An 18,761-nucleotide genomic window follows, 5' to 3' on the forward strand; every position below is an offset into this window, starting at 1 on the left:
TAAAATCACATCTGATTTCAGGGGTCCGCCCCAGCAGCATCAGGCAGTTCTCTTTCTAGGACCAGTAACAAGGGTTATTCATTTCATAGACTTAATTTAATGGGTTTGGCCACATCCTCAAAAGACAAACATACTATTTGGAAAGAGGAAAACTGAATTATGGAGGATGTGAAAACAGTAAAACCAAACAGCAAGTGGGCATGAAAGTTAATGTGAAAATTCTACCTTTCTAAGTATTCATTCTTTTTTTCAATCATTAAGCCAATAAATATTATCCACTCTCTATGTGTCAGTGCTCCATAGTGTCATTTATTCAATTACATGATATGTATCCAGTGAGTACTTATTTTCTGCTAGCTAGTTAACCACTAGATACAATTTCTTTGCAGCCAAAAAATTTACTATCATGTAAAATAGCAGGGATACACAGATATGAAAAATTATAAATATTAAAACAAATAAGCAATGTCTAAAAAATCATAATATTTGGAATAATTATTCCAATGTCAAATTTGTTTATGATAAACTTTAAATTTTTCATCTAATCCTCCTTTATACCCAGGCACATGGCGTTCTACTTTGTTGATTTTCACATGTATCCAACGGAGAATAAGCTTAGTTACAAATAAAGCAATCAAAGCTTTGGGCTCTAGAGGCAGACAGATGGGAGTATGAATATGTAAAAAAACTAAGTCTAGTGTAAACTTAGCACATGTGACAACTAGTAGTATTGTTACCCAAATGCCACTATTGGGTATTTCCCTAATGGATTTCTTTCAATCCTTTTTTATAGGTGTGACCTTTAGACCAATGTTTCTTACAGGGAGGAGAGAATTTTGCACACACACAGACCCCCACCACCACCACAGGGACATTTAACTAAGTATAGACATATTTTTGGTATTCACCCCTTAGGAAGGAGAGTGATACTGGCATCTGGTGGGTAGAGACCAGAGAGGCTGCTCAATATTGTGCGGTGCACAGAAGAGGTCCCCACCACAAAGAATTACCCTGCCTGGGATGTCATAGAACCTAGTTTAAGAAACCCAGCTCTTGGCCGTCATTTTTCCTTCTCTCGGAGCCTGGGAATCCACAGACATCAGGATCTAACCTGAGACCAGGCTAGGTGTTTTACAGGACAGCCTCCTGCACAGAGTGCACGAGTTTTGCAAGCTCACTAGCTGTGACTCTCCATTCATCTTGTTGGTTTGAGCTAACTGCTTCACCCCTGTAAGATTAACTTCTTTAAAAACAAACAAACAACCAAAACTACACAATACTTACTTCATAAGGTTGTGGTGAACCCTGAATCACATTGTAGCTCTCTCTCTATATATAGATACATTCATGTAGAGAGCTGTTCAGTGAAAGTCCTTTTATTCTTCCCAGCCCACTTACCCCACTCCTCCCTTTTTCCCCTCAGTAACCACCCCCCCCCCCCCCACCGCCCATTCTTCAGGTTCAGGTTCTCTCTTTTTAAATGTTTTAGTTCCTTTGGTGGCAAAAATCGAGCTTGGACTGGGAAGTGAGTCACCACTCAGCAGCTAAAGGAGCTTGTTTTTCTTTCTCTGAATGTATTTCTTAAGAATTTCAGCCTGATCCTTCTGCCGTTTGCTGGTTGAATCCTCTCTGAATGTTTAAGACACACAGAGAGTGAGCTGTGGCACCAAGACGTTTTCCAATTGTTAGGAATGAGAGTTTTTTAAATACCGAAAATAACCAGAGGGCAGAGTCCTGAAATCCCGTTACATAAGCAGATGTTGGAGGACCGAGGCTGGGTTTGAGGTTCCTTTCCCCACAAGCCAATCTCAGCTGATCCTCCCGAACCTTTGCTGGATTTACCTTAATGCTGCAGAAGTCTCAAAGGGGCCTCGGGATGCTGCACAGTACCGGCAGCACAGGGAGACCTTTCTTGTCAAATAAGCACTGGTGGGAGTGAGGAGTGGAGGGCGGGTTTCACCCGCGGGCAGGCGGGACGCACGGGGGCTGCGGGCGCCGGGGGCGCGGGGGGCGCCTGCTGCGCACACTGCGCTCGGCTCCGCGCCCGCCGCTGCCGGGTGGGTGTCCGCCAGCGCTCGGGCCGTGCTCCTCGGACGCCCCGCTTCCCCTCCGTGGCTCGCTCAAGAACCCTTCCGTTTCCCTGAACCGTTAGTGTTTCAAATTCACAGAAAACACCTTTAGTCATCACAGTCACCTACAACTCCCCTCTCAAAAAAAAAAAAAAAAAAAAAAAAAAAAGTCATACAAAAACAAAATAATTCAATTCCCTTTTCCTTCCAGATCTTGCTGGTCTCTCTGTCTCCTGTTCATTTTCTCCCCAACCTTTTTTCCCTCTGTGATCTACATCCTTTCTCTATTTCTCTTCGTTCTCTCTCTCTCTCTTTCTTTCTGTTTCTCCCTCCCTCTCCCGTTTCCATTCCTTCCACCGCTTCTACACCCCCCCCCCCCCTCCGTCTCTCCTCCCTCCTTCGGGCTCCTGCTCTGCCCTCTCCGCCCCTCCCCAGAGAAGAGTGTCCAGCTCCACCCAGGGCTGCCCGCCCGCCGCTCCTTTCCTGCCCACCTACTATGAGGAGCAGCCCCTCCCACCTGCCCATAAAAGCCAAGTGCATGTTACCAGCCGAGGATCAGAGCACTCTCCCGGTCCTCTCCTGTGGGAGCCCCCAGCCTCTCTCCCGGATCTTACGTGCTCAAGGTAAGAGAACACTTCTGCAGGCATCTGACCTAATGGGGGTTGCTGCGGGGGTGGGAAATACGTCTCCTCTGGTCAACATGCTTACCGTTTGGTTCGACCTGATTCTTATGGATGCCAGATCAGCTGCTCCTTTAACTAGCAACTGGTTGGAAAACAAACTTCTGTTTGAACGGTAAAATAAAAGTTCATTTTGGGCAAGAAACAGCAGCATAAATACTGCAAAAAACCTCCTCTCTTTTTAAATCACTTTTCCCCATTTGCTGACTGTTGCTGAAGTTAAAATGTATCTGTTTGGGGTGTTTTACGCTTTTCATTGTAACTATCTCATATATCAGTGGGGGCAAGGAAAACTTTGTCCCATTGTCAAAAACGTACTTTAGAAGAACACAATTAGTTTCCTAAAAATAGCAGTCAAAAGGTCTGCTAACAATTTTGCGATGTTTTCCAAACCCCCTAAGACAGCTTCTGTGAGTCCTTTAAAAAGTATCTTTCCAGGTTTAAGTGCTTGGAAAAAATGATGTGAACGGGTGCCCTTTGCACAGGGACAGTAATCAGGTGGCTGGTAGATAGGAAAGAACAAACCCAAATTTACAAGCTGGGGCAAAATGTGCTCTCACAAAGCTATCTTTTCAAGACTTTCTAAAACGAGAACGGTGTCAGAACCCAGAAAGTGTATAAAGGAACTTCATGAATTTCTATACATACACCTAAACATAAAGCGTTTCAATATGTTTCACAGCAAGAGAAAAATACAGGCCAGATTATACAATTCTTCTGTGTACACCAGACGGTTGTAAAAAAAAAAAAAAAAAAAAAATCAACTTGAAGGCTTTGGAAGTTTGAACCCTGCTTGCCACCCTCCTTTCCCTCATCTAGTAAATTAACATCGACCTGATTAGGACTGGATTCTAGAGCTACCCAGTAGTTAAGCTAGCATCGTATTTAAAGACTGCCATACCTTCCTGTTTCTGAGGTCGGCGAATGAGTACCGTGCACCTGTGAGAGCTTCTGTGAGTAGCTCCACGGCTACTCCTGTAAAACCAGACGCTTGGTCCATGAAGTTTGCCATCAAAATCTGTGGGCTGTGTGGGATGAAACTCTCTCATGTGGGAGAAAAACCCTCTTCAAATATTTCCTCTGGGGAATTAATTGCACAAGACTGCTTAGAGACGGCAAACCAAAGGTTTGGTCAGGAAACCAACCCACTATTTCAGCCCTTAAGATTCTTAAAGTAAAAGAGGAAAAGCTTCATTTTTTTTTTCTTTTTTGGTTTGTGTATATTGTTTCACTTAAAAAGGGAAAAGTCACCAGAGCTGTAAATAATTCTTCACTATTAAAGAAGGTAGAATCAACAGAAGTTTAACTGAGGGTCTTTCAAAGCTTTTCTCCGTATCATTTGCATATCAAAGGAAATAATAAAGATGTATTAAAATTCTGCTTGGCAGGGAAGGAATTCAATGCTGTGATTCAAATGAAAGAGTTACATATAAAGGTTTCTGTCATGTAAAATTTTGCTTCATTGGAAAAAATTATTGCAAGGAGTGTGGTTTCCTCTAAGAAAATGATATAAAATTACTATTGGCTGAGATAGTATGTGACCTGAGCATATTAAAATACCTTTCATCTTCAGCCACAGTGCAGACTGCTTGCTTCATATCTGATGTAAGTGGTTAATCAACCATGACAAGAGCACAGGTATGGGACAAGGCCAAACCAAGTGTGTGGTATGTCCAAGTTAATTCTTTTTTATGGTTATGCCGGACTCAAACCCATCATCACAATAGTGAAAATGCATTTCATTCACCAGATTTCCCTTGAGGGAAGTTATCTCTTCTGGGAGAAGAAAAAAAAAAGTGTTTCCAATGTAAAAGAGCTCCTGTTATTCCTAAATTTGGGGATGAAAAGTGTTCTCCCAGAGTTTGCTTCTGCTTTTCCTGGCAGCTAATCCACTCTACCAGCTACGAACCATTTAACAGTAACTGCCTTCCCCATGTGGCATCAAGTTCAACACCCTAAATAACTGGGTGAGATCATGTAGATGGCTCATGACCTAACTTTCCCAGGGCCCTTTACTGGACTCCTAAAGTGAGTCTTTCCCTAGAGGGCACATATCAGGCAAGATGAGACTTCTTAAGTCTTTAGAAAAATCAGTGCTGGGTTTCATGTAGTAGCCATCCCAATGTCTCTCCTTTGCACAGAATGTGGAGACTTCACATGAGTCTTTTCTCTCTGCCGTTATGTAGCTGCTCCTGAATTGGGTTCACGACCATACCTATCTAACACCAATCGAGCTGGCTTGACCAACTCCTTTAATGTTTCTCAAAAAAGAAAAAATGAGCAGCTTCCTTTCACTAGAGACACAGAGAAGGTGTTCTGCTCACTTCAAGGGCCTGCTAAACCTAGGGAAACACACATTTGGATTGTTTTCCTATTGTCACAATTACAAAACAGTATTATTCTTCCAACGACCAGAAAGTGTATCCCAGTATATGTCCATTGATACCCATGAAAATCAAAGAGGAGAATGGGGATGAAACCAAGTGGGAAGCCAAGAGGAATGTCTCCTAGGAAGTGCCCTGGGAGAAGAGAAAGAGCAGAATGTGTTACAAACGCAACTTCTTTTTGCCTTTATTTGTATGAAATATGAAGAGGTGCAGAAGAGCAAATAGTCATATCTGCTCTTGGTTTTTGTCTTAAATCAATAAGTATATTTCCACCAATACGCTAAGGTCCATCTCTTCTGTGCCCTACTCTAACAGAGGAGAATAGCCCAGTTCTAAAGACCAAAACGATTTCAGGTCTACCTCACATTAAAACCCCTAGGACTTTGCCAGTTACAGCTTTTTTAAAACTATATTATGAGTATAAAAACCCTCAGAACATTAATGGGTGGTTCACATCAACAAACCCACCCCTAACAGTCTGAAAGGTCCCAAAGTTGGGTGATTATTTGCAAGTGAGAAGTTAGAAGCAGCAAATTACTCCTTCTTATCTATGGTCACCCTCTTTGGTATGGCAACTTGCAGAGTGATTGAGATAAACACTTATTTCCCAACCTCTGGTCCTCCCAGTAATCCTCTGAAAACCAAGCCTTTTTTCATGCCTTGACTTCCTTCTCATCCATCAAGTCTTCATAAACACACATAAGCATAATTTAAAGAAGGTACAGATCTTGAGACTAGAATCCAGTCTTCTGAGAGGTGCATTGTTCTAATTATGAGTGAAAAGAAAAAAAAAAAAAAAGGAGAGGAGAGGAGAGGAGAAGGTTAAGGGGAGAACGAATGCTCTTTGGAATTTAGAGAATGTTTTACTTTAGCATTTTGTGAAATGGACCTTTTGCTAACCAAAGCATGTAGAACTTAAAAAATAATAATAATAAAAAGATCAGCTCACAAATGGTTACAAAATGCTAAGGATATAATGAAAAAGATCTTCCAATGACCTGGCAGTCATTAACACCAGTTTATACCCCACAATACTAAATGAGAGCTCTGCTAAACTTGCCCTTTCCAGAGAGGCAAGGAGTGAAGAGCGGGAAAGAAAATTAACCACACTTCAGCACCAACAAACAGAGAAGGCACTAATCAGACATTCCACTATCACTTTGGCAACTGTGTTCCCCGTTTGAGGAAGGAGGTTCTTTAGAATCTATCCTTAAGCAAATAGATTTGTGGCATGGGGGTTAAAGGGAGTCACACAAGGTCAGAATGTATAATCTGGGGGCCCTGTGTATGCAAATCCACAAAGCCATTGAAATTGCATGGAATCAAACTGAGGTGACTGAAACAAAAATGTTTCCCAAAACTGATTATAGAGTAATCAGCTAAAATAATAATGAATTCTAACTGCTCAGTGTAGCATAATGGCAAAAGCAACTCACAGCACCTATAGCTGATTATATAAAATATTAAAAGACATCTGATGGTTCACCTTCAATCTCCCCTATTAATTTTGGGTCCACTTCCATGGTTCTTCCTAGAAAACGAAAACTGCCCTTTTCTCCTTCATCATGGGATTTGCAAATGCATACATGTCCCTTCTCCCCCCCTGCCCCGTGCTACCCCATTTTTCTTTCAGTGGAAGAAATCTCTTTTCAATGATTACAGATCAAGTTTCTAGAGTACCACTCATATTTGTGGCTTTTCTCATTACCCAAAGTCTCATACTTCTCTTAAACAGACTGTAAATTTTTACTCCGACAAATAAAAAGGCTTTACATTTTTGTCAAGCTTCATTCATCTATCTAGAAGAAATCTAATTTAAAATTGCTACTTGCCTCCAACAGGCCCTCTGCAGTGACATTTCTAAACACTTTATCTAGTCCTTATTCCCCTTTCTTGGGTATTAAACTTATTGAGAGAAACACAGAATATAAATGCTGGAAGGATCTTTGGGGCTAATTTTAACTAATGTTAATTTTACAGCAAAAGTCAGAGAGGTCGATGTCATGCCCAGGGTCACCCAGACGTGTGTAGCAGAACCAGGAATACACTTCGTGCAGTCAAACTCTTCAAACAGTGGTCTGTCTTAGATAACTATAGTGTGTCTTTCCCACACAGTATGTATCTAAGATCTCTTAAAATCTGGTTCCAACATTTATGTGACAGAACAAATGTTTTCTTGTATAATAACCTTCTTCTTCTCCCACTCAATAGACAATGTGTTGCCAATATAACCACCTTACTCCTTCCCAGGTCTTTAATGAGAAAAAAGACAAAATATGCATAAAGAACAATCAGAGGAGACTTTGAGGGACATATGGTTGGAGGGGTGTAGGCATGAAATGTGTCACGTCAGAGGAGAGGGGTTAAGGGGCCAAGAGTGTAGAGACAGGATACTGTAGCTAAGAGGGCTCATTCCCTTAGACAGAGGAGAGAGAAACTCCATAGAGTTGAGGTGCTAAAGAAGAGATTTTTAATGTGTCTGATCCAAGAGCCTGTCAAATGTTTGGGAGATAAAATCCTATTTGGGTCAGCCTCCTTTCAGTATAACGCCAGTTGAGGACTGACTCACATGGGTAAAAGCTTTACAAGTATTACATCTTATTAAAACTCTTCTGAACCCTTGACTGAACTTCTGCTGGGAAAAGAGCCTTATCTGACCCCTGACTTGACTGACCCAGCAATACTAACTCCATGGAAGTCATGCCATCACAATGCTCTCTGCTAAGATACAAATACAGTTTTTGGTGATACACAAAGCTAATCCAACATAGAAAATGATGAAGGTAAAAGGAATATTCTTGTATCATTTCTGGAAACAATTTGCCCTGAATAAGTAGACAGATGTTACCCCAGATGCTTCTTCACTTTCCCCTAAAGCCTGACAATTGTTTGCGTATCTTTGAAATAGTACTTTTGTTTCTGAAATTGATTTATTGTATGTTAAAATTTACATAGTCTACGACTAAGCATCATCGTGAAAACATTCTTTTAAGTAAATTTCTTGAAGACTGCGTCTCTTAAGCTCTCTATTGATGTGTTTACATCACAGGATATTTAGGCATTGGCATCACTTGATGTGCCGAGATTAAAGACAATCACTTCATGTGCTACTTTTCCAACTCAAACTGAATAGGCCTGGGTGTGGGTGTCAGCTGTTGGCTTCTCTGGGAAATAAAATGTGTCCAGCCTGTTGGGGCGCCTCTCCAGTCCTCTCTGTTAGCTAGATAAAACAGCTGTTTTTCTGAAAGACTGGGCCAATGACCTCCGTAATTCAGGTTTCATGTACTAGGGCAACTATGGCTGGCTTATGCAGAAATTATGCTACCCTGCAGCCGAGTGGGTAAGTCACAACTGCCTTCAGTTCCATAGGAGGACACTGAATCCTAACATCTGGCTCAAGAGCATTGTCCTGGGGCAGCAGGAAGACATCTTGGCAGCAGTTGATCCATTTCATATGTTCCTCCAACTATCATGCCATGTGAACTCTAAAAAGATAAATCTAAACTTGGTTCATAAATTGAAACTGATGACCGTACACCATTATATTTCTTTAACGATCTTTACTTAGCGATTAACTAGTCTTCAGATCCAGAGGTCATGGTGTTCATCAGTGCTATAAATCCAAACAAGTGGCCTCTTGTTAAAAGGCAGATGAAAGATAAGGCCAAGACCTACATGAAGGGAGATGCTAGGTAGAGCTAAGACTTTGTGGCTTAGGTGGCCAAAATTGAGGTTGGAAGAAGAAGAGATAAAAGGAGATCTTTAGCAAAAATATGCTATTGGATCCATAATTCCTAATCTAACGACATGTCTAGTTCCCCTTCTAGCTCCCAGTTTATTCCAATCCCCTCAGGTTGGAAAGAGTGGGGAGAGAAGTCATTGACCAGTAGAGGGAGCCACGGGGCTGAGTGTCTCAAAATAAAAACTGACTTGTTCCTAGAGGGGGCCTTTTAGATTTGAATTCTTCTGATAAAAGACAGAGCCAGGTGTCCTTTGTTACCAGTGGCTAAAGTGTACAATAGGAGCATATCACATTGTTGGTTTTCTTTTTGAGAAAAAAAAAATACCAATTTAAGCCTCTAGGAATAAATCACCTGCGCTTCAACAATGCCAGAAATGTCCAGGCTTGTAGAGGTTTATTTGAAAGAAAACCAAAGCAATCTTAGAAAATGTTCTTTCCAAGGCCACCACCAGCCAAGACTAAATGCTCCAGACTAAATGCTCAACTCAGTGAGAAAGAAACTCTGGAAGCTGGGGGTGGGGTCAGGGAGAGAAGAGCAGAGAGGCTCAAGCACTGAGAAGATTTCATGAGTTTTAAAGGGGAAGTCCTGGTGTCCTGCCATGACCAGACCCTCCTGTCAACAAGAGCAGGAAGGGAGCCTAGAGAAAGAAGGAGGCAGAAATGGGCCCAACAGGTTTCTCTGAGATGGCCTAGAATCTGCACTCCTGGATCCGGGTCTCTCCAGGGAGCAGCCAGAGCCTTGCCTAGACTGAAGTGAATACCTTTCCGTTGAACATTTCCATTGCACAGCTGTGTTGGGGATGGCTTGTTAAGACTTGAGACACTTGCATAATTCAGAACCCTTTGGGGGATAGAGCTCAATTAGGACCATAAAAGAAAAATCCCTGGCACACCAGAGAAGGGCTGCTTGCTTTTTAAAACTTATGGCATCCACAGGAATACAGAGCAGTCCTCTTTCTATTTCTGAGGTCAGTGGAGACGAACCTATAAAGTTTGTGTGCACGTAGCCTAAGAAGTCCCCATTTGAGAAAATCTTGCGTTTTAATCTCAGAAACACCTTGACTCTTTCTGGGATCTTTGGAAAGCCACTGATCATCTCTGTGCCTTAATTTATTTATCTTAAATAGAAGAGCAATTTTCAAATAACCACTGTCTTTGTCATTTAGAGACACTTGAGGTGTTGCCAATTATTTTGCAGACTGATACTCCTTAAACATACATGGTTGCTGTTACTTATATAGTGAATAGATTATACTCACAACACCTGGTAATGGCTCATGGTATTTATGCAGAATCAGGTCAAAATGGAATAAAATTCCAAATAAGCACATAACCTTCCAAGATGTAGCAAGAACATTTTTGTTTCTTAAAGTACGAAAGACAATTCCTCATGTGTCCAGAATCCAGACAAGGTCAAGGGTAAGTAGAAGAGGGAAAAGAAACAATTAATTTATGGCTTAAGAATCTCAAAAGGCCTATATGCTCACTTGTCCATATTTTGATATCAATTAAAAGCTAATTCCCCACACACGGAAGAGTTTTTGTGGTTTTAAAATTCTACTTTAGCTAAAGAAAGATGATATTTTCAACAATGATGTTATATTATGTAAAACCCAAATGTTACTTCTTCAACGTTTTCCAAAGTGTGCTTCAGAAACAGTAGTACCTGAGATATTACTATGTGTTTATACAGAAAAAGCTTCTATGGTCTATTACATTTCAGAAACACTCAGTAAAACAACGTGATCAGTTTTGTTCACTGCTAGACTTCACAAAGACCTTAATATGCTAATTATATTTTCATTTTTTGAAAATGTTACAGTCAGTAGTGTGCCCTAAACTTATTTGCTGACACCTTCCCACCATGAGAGCATCTCTTGGAACCAGTATTCTATGGAAAAATTTGGGAACAGTTTAGGAATCACTGTCCCACGTCATTGTTTCAAGATCTACTGGGACATAGTAAAGTCAGTATTGCTAGTCATTATGTAATACACATTGAGTATCACAGATATAACACAAATTATGTGCTATGTCAAACCATAAAGTAAGAAACAATCCCAGTGTAATTTCCAAGCCCAGCTGAAAAAGGAACAAAAGAAGATGATGAACCTGTCTTGGTTCAATGGCTCAGTTCTTCATAGTAAAAGCAATAGCAGAAATGCCAGAATAATTTAAGATTTTGAAAAGCTGGGAAGATAGATGATGGGAAGGAAGGCAGGAAGGGAGGGAGCGAGGGAGGGAGGAAGACTGGACAGATTGAAATGATCTCTTCCTTCCTTCTTCTTTCTCATTGTCTAGATATTGTAATGATCATCAATAAGCAACAAGTTTGGTAAACAAGGAGCCTATGTAATTTCATGAATTAGCTCAACAGTCTCTGATCTGATCATTGTTTCACCTTAACTACTATTAATGACCAAGATCATTAGCCAAACTTCTTCCTTGAGCATTTACTTTCTCACTATAAATAGGGAGCTAACTCCTATAATAAGATCACACTTACTGATATTCTAGTATATCATGCTATATCAGGGATTCTTTGGTTTATTGATAACACTCAGACCTCCGACCCCTATCAAATTCCCTGTTTCTCTTAGAGCCTTACTCTAGTAATTCTCTTTCCCCTTCACAAAGATTATACCTGGAGGCCAGTGTCCTAAAAGTGTCAGAATGGAGCATCCTCTCCTTTAAGAAAATGAGTAGTTCATAGTCACTCAAAGGAGAACTCAAGCTCATCATTTGTAATTACAGTAATAGATACTATTTATTAAGTGTCTAATAGGATCAGACCTTGTACTGGTATCTTTATCTCTATTCCTTAAATCAACCGTACAAGAGCAATATTATCATTCTCAATTTAAAGAGGAAAGAAACGGAGCCTCTACTTGGTCAAGCAACTTGCCCAGGGTCACACAGCTAGGAAGTGGCATAGCCAGTATTCCCATCGAGGTCACATTCCAAACTTCAGCCTTCCTGCTCCTCCACACTGCCTTTCATGGTGTCTTCTAGTGTTAATAAAAGGGAGAAAAAACATCAATTCCCTGTGACAATGCTTCTGACTCATAAAGAAAGTGAGAGAATTCCAGTGGCTCTGTTCCTAGACACTGCCGACTGGCTCTGTTTCTTGTTTAATACTGTGATTTTAATTTCTTTTTCTTTTCTGTATTTTTTCCTAAAAGCATGCTGTCATTTTGGAGCCAAAAAAGTAAGGGCTGTGTAACTAGAAAAACCAAAAAAAAAAAAAAAAAAAAAAAAAAAAAAGCTATCATTTCTCCCTAGAGTAATTTTTAAGGGCTAAAGTTTCTCCATAAATTCTCCCCAAGTGGTCCCAAGTTGCTTGGCATCAGTCTGGGAGAGAGAGTGACAACCTAGCATGTCATTCCTAAGGCAGTAGGAATTCCCATGATTATATGAGAAACAGACAGAACAAAGACATTACGGCACGTTAAACAAACTTGAATCTGGCTCATCAGATCATTCTCTTTGGCGTTACTTTTATTAGCATCCATAGCCAGCTGACGAGAGTCAAGACAACTTAAATGATTCCCTCAGCCATGTGAGTCACCTAGAAAAGTGTCTATATTGTCTACACCTGCTCCTTAACCTGCTGTGAGGGTCTATATAGAAATAAGTATACCTCAAGCCCTTCCTTTGTGTTATGCCAAAGACAAAAGAAGAAACAAGGGCTGGTTCTTTCCATGTGATCACATTCTGCATACTTTTTTGCTTTTGTCCTTGATCTTCCCTCTCTGCATGTAGTATTTCCCACTAAATCTATGGAATTAATTTGTACTCCTCCTCCAAGGTTCAGATCAGGTATCTTCTGCTTGGAGAAGACATGCCTACAACCTGCCTTCCCCAGGCTGCATTGCACACCTTCACCACGCTCCCTAGTACTATGTGCACAGTCCTGTCATGGCCATGTCCACTCTGTAATAGCACGGGCTTGTTCTCTGTGCAGAGCGGTGAGCTCCTTGAAGAAGGATTCAGGTCTCGTTTACCTCTGCACCCTCAATACTTAACACATAATAGGAGCATAATAAATATGAACAAGAGGAAAGAAAAAAGGGACAGGGGAATAAAATACAGTGATGGTGAATGAGAAGCCTCTTACTTTGCTTTTCTCTATCCCTGTAGATGGTTCCAAGAAAACATAGTTTCACCGAAGTTCATTAACACCAGTGCACACACATATAGTGTTACTAGTGTCACACATTGACATACAGTGTTACTCCACTGGAGCTAACCATGGGGCACAAGATGAAGTCCCATTTGTAAGCGACTATTAAATATTGGCCTTCCATATACGAAATTATGTAAGGAAAAATTACTTGTTAGGTGGTGCCACTGTCCCAAGACTGTCAGTACTCTGCTCAAAAATAGGAGTGACATTATGAAACATAGAACAAAAACCTTAATTTGCCAGTCAAGTATCTCAGTCTCTCTCAACCTAACCCATGCTTCCATCTTCACCTGTCTCCAGTCTACAGCAGGAATTTGACCTAAGCCACAAGGGCTATTATTCGCCCAGACATTCTCTTTCCTTTTCTCTACTGAGTGTCCCCCACTTGCCCAAGGAACCATAAACTCAAGGTCTTCTTAAAGTCATCCCAAATGTTGCAGTCTGCATCGATCCTTCTCACTTCTCAACTGACAAGCACTTACTATAAATGTCACTTAATGTGTTGCCTGTACACTGCATTGAAGACATCGGAGCTGTCTGCTAGAATTTTCTGTAGTGATGAAAAAGTGCGATATCTGAGCCACCCAACACGATAGCCACCAACCACATAATGGCAACTGAGCATGTGAAGTGTGCCTAGTGGAACTGACGTACAAAATTTTAAATTTTTATTTTATTATAATCTATTTTTTTAACTTTATTTATTTTGAGAGAGAGAGAGAGCATGTGTGTGTGTGTGTGTGTGTGTACACAGACACGTGGAGGAGGGGCAGAGAGGGAGAGAGAGAATCCCAAGCAGGCTCCATGCTGTCAGCGCAGAGCCCAACGGGGGGCTCAGACTCACAAACTCTGAGATCATGAGCTGAGCTGAAATCAAGAATTGGACACTTAACTGATTGAGCCATCCAGGTGCCCCTTATTATAATCTCTTTAAATTTAAAATCAAATAGCCACATGTGGATAGTGCCTACTGTATTGGACAACACAGAATATTTACATTTTGATGTGCTATGTCTTGTATCCCTTGATGAGCATATAAGCTACCAAAAAAATTGAATAAGAAGCTTTTATGTATCCCAGGGGAATGCCATGACCACAGCAGTGCTCTTTAAATTTCGTGTTCAGTGCATTGCTTGACTACATGCCTGCCTCTAATTGTTCTATTATCTTAAAGAAGTCCTCTTCCCTACATATATAATTTTAACAAAATACTACAGATGGTATTTCCTTTTTTTTTTTTTTAGTGGCTTAAGCTCACACAGAATGGCAGTGTACTGCAATCTGGGTCCTTTATCACTAGACAAATAAAATAAAATATAGACTGATTTCAACTGAATCTCTCCAAGAGAAATCTCCATTATTCATTTCCACCTCTTCTCTTTTCCCTTTTGTCGGAAAAACATGTTTTAAATACCTGCACGTAGAAATGCTTCAATTTTATGTGTGACTGTTCTACAGAGAAAGACTATCTCAGGTTATCTGAAACAAGTTCAGTAATAGATTTTTCTTTTATCTCCCCCCTGAAACCCCAAGACCTTCTGAAGGAAGGTAGTCCTATATCGTAGATTTTCCCAGAGAATTTTTGTCTCTATTTCTAGTGAACACCCTGAGGTTCTTTGAAGAAGGCTCAACCCTCTACTAGAAGGTCAAGGGAGGTCACATGTCTTTGGAATTTAACAATGATGTGCCCCTGGCACTTGCTGGCTTACCAATGGCCCTTCAGGAATCATCATGCCAACAGGCCAACCATGCAATAAAATCCTGTGGCTGGCAAAGCCAAGAGCAAAGTGATCAAACAGTCTGGCTGCAGATTAGATTCTAACTTATTAATAAGGCTTCAGAAAATAAACCAGATTGAGTCTTTAACAGCAACAGTTTACAGGAGATGTTTAATGATTTCGGAGGTCGGCCACACCGCATGCCTTCCTTCTGACTCAGTGAAGAGCAGGACAAGGGCAGAAGACACACTCAAGAAGCCAGAGCAATCAGCTGTATCTTTTCCATTTACAGCTAAGTTTATTTGGAGTGACTGGAAAAACTTTCAATGAAATCTTTTTTTTTAAATAATAAAATAAAAGAATTTACCCAACTATCATGAGCCAGACAACATCAAGAAATAATTATGGGTGTGTATTTTCCCCTGCCTTGTAAAGTATTTACAAATTGTAGCATGAGCAAGCTCTAAAGTAAATGGTAAAGATAGCAATAACATTTAACTTGTAAATTTTTTATATTTAGCCATAAAAGAATCACCATGTGTTTAAATCACATTTGAATACATATAAATAAAATTCTCATCTGCAGACGTGAGCCAGTGGCTAAAGAAAGAATCCGTGACTCCTTCTCAACAGAGCAAAAACACTGGAGAGGCTTAGTACCTTATTTCTATAAAATAGAATTCATTGCCACCACATCAGCAAAAGTGTTAGTATCTTAATTTGGGAACTTATAAAAATGAAGACATTGATAGTGACAATAATAAACTTTGTAGAGAAATTTACAGTTTATGGTGTGTTTTATATACCTTCCTTCATTTGTATTAGATAGAGGATGACTTTATCTACATTTACACATGAGACAGTGGAGGCTTAGAAAGATTAAGTAAATTTCCCATCATTCAGATAGTGAATGTTGGAGCTAGAATATGAACCTGGCTCATCCCACTCCTGAAGTCCTCTTCATTCTACTAATTCAGGCTGAGCCTTAACAGTATCACATCCAGATCATCCTGGCAGCATAAAGCAGAAACTGCAGCAAAGGAAAGCAGAATGATCTGAAAGAGTTAGTTAGCAAAAAAGGATTCAATGACTGAGAATGTGCTTTTCAAGAAGATAGAATTCAAATAAGATATTATTCAACAGTAATAGCATTAATGTGTATTGAGGATTTACTCCATGCCAAACAGAATGCTAAAGCTTTTTTTTATATACATATATAGTATTGCATTTTATCCTAATCATTTTCCTTATAGATAAGAAACTATGTAGGAGAGTTAACTAACTTCCTCAAAGTCACATAGCTGTGGGTAAAGGACCAAGAATGTAAAACCAGTAGATGAGATTCCTGAGTTCTCCTCTTTAACTGCTACATCAGTGACATTTTATCCCCAGAGAATCACTCATAGCATCCCATTACTAATCTTTAGCAAACAGATTCGCAGTGGTGATAAGACAAGGGACATAAGAAACGCCACTGATAATCAACAGGAATCATTTTATAGGTTGTCTTCTGTACAGTTTATGATTTTAAAGGACACACAATCCACTTTAAACCTGACTCTAATTTTTAAAGGGTATTTTTAAAACCCCCTTTTGATTAATACCAAAATGCATGTCATTTATGGGGGCAAAAAACCAAAAGATCTTAAATCACCTATGAGAAGCCATTGTAGTGTCATGTATAAAAGCACTGAGTTAGACATAAGAAGTCATGGGATCAAGTCCCATGATTTCTGAGGGAATTACTGAATCATGGCTGAATGTAATTATTGACGTATTTAGTGGTGTCTTTTAAGAATTAAAGAAATTTCATATTTTAAGTAGATGTTATCAAAACAAACATATTTTGATCCTCACAGTTGTAAAATATCAGCTTTGGGAAATTTTTAATTATCTAACATGTCTCATTCTCTAAAAGATTTGGGAAGGTTGAGGCTATTCTAATATATGAGTGTGTAAACACATACACGCACACTTATGCATATAAATTATATGAAGTAGAATTTATGTTAAGCTAGAAAACCTCATGTCCCTAACATGCAGTATAACAGATTATTAACTTTTTGGTTGTCAGCTTCCAATAAAAGCATGATCAAAGTAGTTACCTGGAATCCAAAGCCTTGAGTTCATGCTTACTTTTCATCTAATGCAGCCGAGATCAGGGAAATTACCTCACTGCTCAGTGACTCAATTTATCTATTTGTGTAATGAGAAAAACAAAGGGTCTGGGGGACTTTGTTCCTGTTTCAAAATTTGAAAATGCTTAATGTAAGTCCCAATAATAGTCTGATTTGGGGTTATTATTTTTTAAGCAAACATCCCTCAAGGAAAAGATGCAAGCTAGTCTTTCCCTGCTTTTCTTTCCTTACAATCTTTCCTTTCCAAAGATCACCACAAAGAAACAAAGAGCCAAACACACTGACTCACGTCTTTTTCTAATAGTGTTGTGGTCAATTTGCTCCCGCATAAAAAAGTAGTAGTGAAGCTTTGAACTCTGGGTTTTGGAAGGCCAAGAGTGGAAAAACGTCTTTAGCAGAAAGAACAGCACATTCCAAATCTGTCCAGTGTTAGAAAAGTCTGCTTAGGCATGCAGTTCCCATTGAAGCCCTTTTCTGTTATCAACTTTCTGACAGAAGAAGAGGCTGAACTTTGCCTTTCAATGATATCTTGAGTTTGCTGGGGGGTTTTTTGTTGTTTTTTATTTTGCTTTGTTTTGTTGTTTGTTTTGTCAGACCTTACTCATACAAGCCTTAAGATGGTTTCTCGGTTTGAACTTGCCTTTAGGACGAATGGGAAAATGGTGTAGCTTTGCTCCTAGAAGAGCTGGTTCCATCCTTTTTTTGGGAGGAAAAGTTGTACATGGTACAGAAGTTGAAGATACACTGAGAGTCTTCACTGAGAGATTTCTGATACTGAAGTTGGTTATTACATTCTATCATTGACAGATGTCATGATTTTTGCTTTCTTAGATGCTGCTTTCTCAAAGTCTGTTGCTATCTAATATAGTCATACAACTTTGTAGTGTACAAAAGTACTTTCACAATCTGAAATATATATGTATGTAAGTCTTGGTACATTTCTAAGTCACTAGTGTCATTCTTTGACTACTAAGATTGAGCAGCTGGCTTATCCTACATATCACCCAATTGAAGAAATTATCTCAGTACTAAAACCCTATCAACTAAAGTGCTGGAAGGATGTTTCAAAGGTCTTCACTCTTTTCTCCCTGGGAGGAAGTTTCCATAAAACCACTCTCACCATACTGTTACTCATCACACATCTTCTTACCTGCAGGCCATCCTGGCCTTGGCTCCTTCCCTCCTGTCAGTGGAAGAGACATTTCTCACATATTTTCTGGGTGCACCTCTCCACCCCTCCTGCCTTCTGGGGCCTTGACTCTGAATCATCTGCACCATTGGTCTATTGCAGCTGTAGTGTTCTTCAGTGCAGCCCAGGTTGTGACTCACCCCTGTTGAAAATCTTTCAGAGCTATTACTTGGCCCTCAAATTAGAGTCCAAACTCTATCACAAGATTTATAAGGCCTCTCGTGGTCTGGGCCTGCCCAACTTTGCAGATGCCTTCCTTGTTATACCTCCTGCTGTCACCAGGCCCACTCTATAGTCACAGTTCTCTCTCTCTCTCTCTCTCTCTCTCTCTCTTTATATATACATCTCTTTTTTTTAAATTAATTAATTAGTTTATTTTTTTTTTTTAGAGAAAGAGCAAGAGCAGAGGAGGGACAGAGAAAGAGGGAAAGAGAGAATCTTAAGCAGCCCAACGTGGAGCACCATGAGGGGGGCTTGGTCTCACAACAGTGAGATTATGACCTGAGTGGAAACCAAGAGTGGGACATTTAACCGATTGAGCCACCCAGGTGCCCCCACAGTTTTCTCTTAAAGTGTCATAGCTCTCATCTTTTAGGGCTTTTATCCACACTGTCTTTCTCCCTGGAATACTCTGCCTTCTCATCACCTCCCA

At 40.1% G+C, this 18,761-nt stretch overlaps 1 protein-coding gene across 3 annotated transcripts in view; it reads left to right on the forward strand.

Annotated features, from left to right (window-relative positions):
• The first annotated feature begins 2,509 nt into the window (after positions 1-2,509).
• The window catches only part of COL8A1 (collagen type VIII alpha 1 chain), a 151,904-nt gene continuing 135,652 nt past the window's right edge, over positions 2,510-18,761 (forward strand). For 2 of the 3 annotated variants that reach the window (XM_053903251.1, XM_019448151.2), the window contains exon 1: positions 2,515-2,692. The gene's annotated coding sequence lies outside the window, so the exon portion shown is untranslated. Of the gene's footprint in view, positions 2,693-18,761 lie in introns of all 3 variants that reach the window. The other variant, XM_019448153.2, reaches the window with a different exon arrangement.

This window comes from Panthera pardus, unplaced genomic scaffold (genome assembly GCF_024362965.1).
Source record: "Panthera pardus isolate Hobbes unplaced genomic scaffold, ASM2436296v1 HiC_scaffold_16, whole genome shotgun sequence".
Taxonomy (NCBI): domain Eukaryota; kingdom Metazoa; phylum Chordata; class Mammalia; order Carnivora; family Felidae; genus Panthera; species Panthera pardus.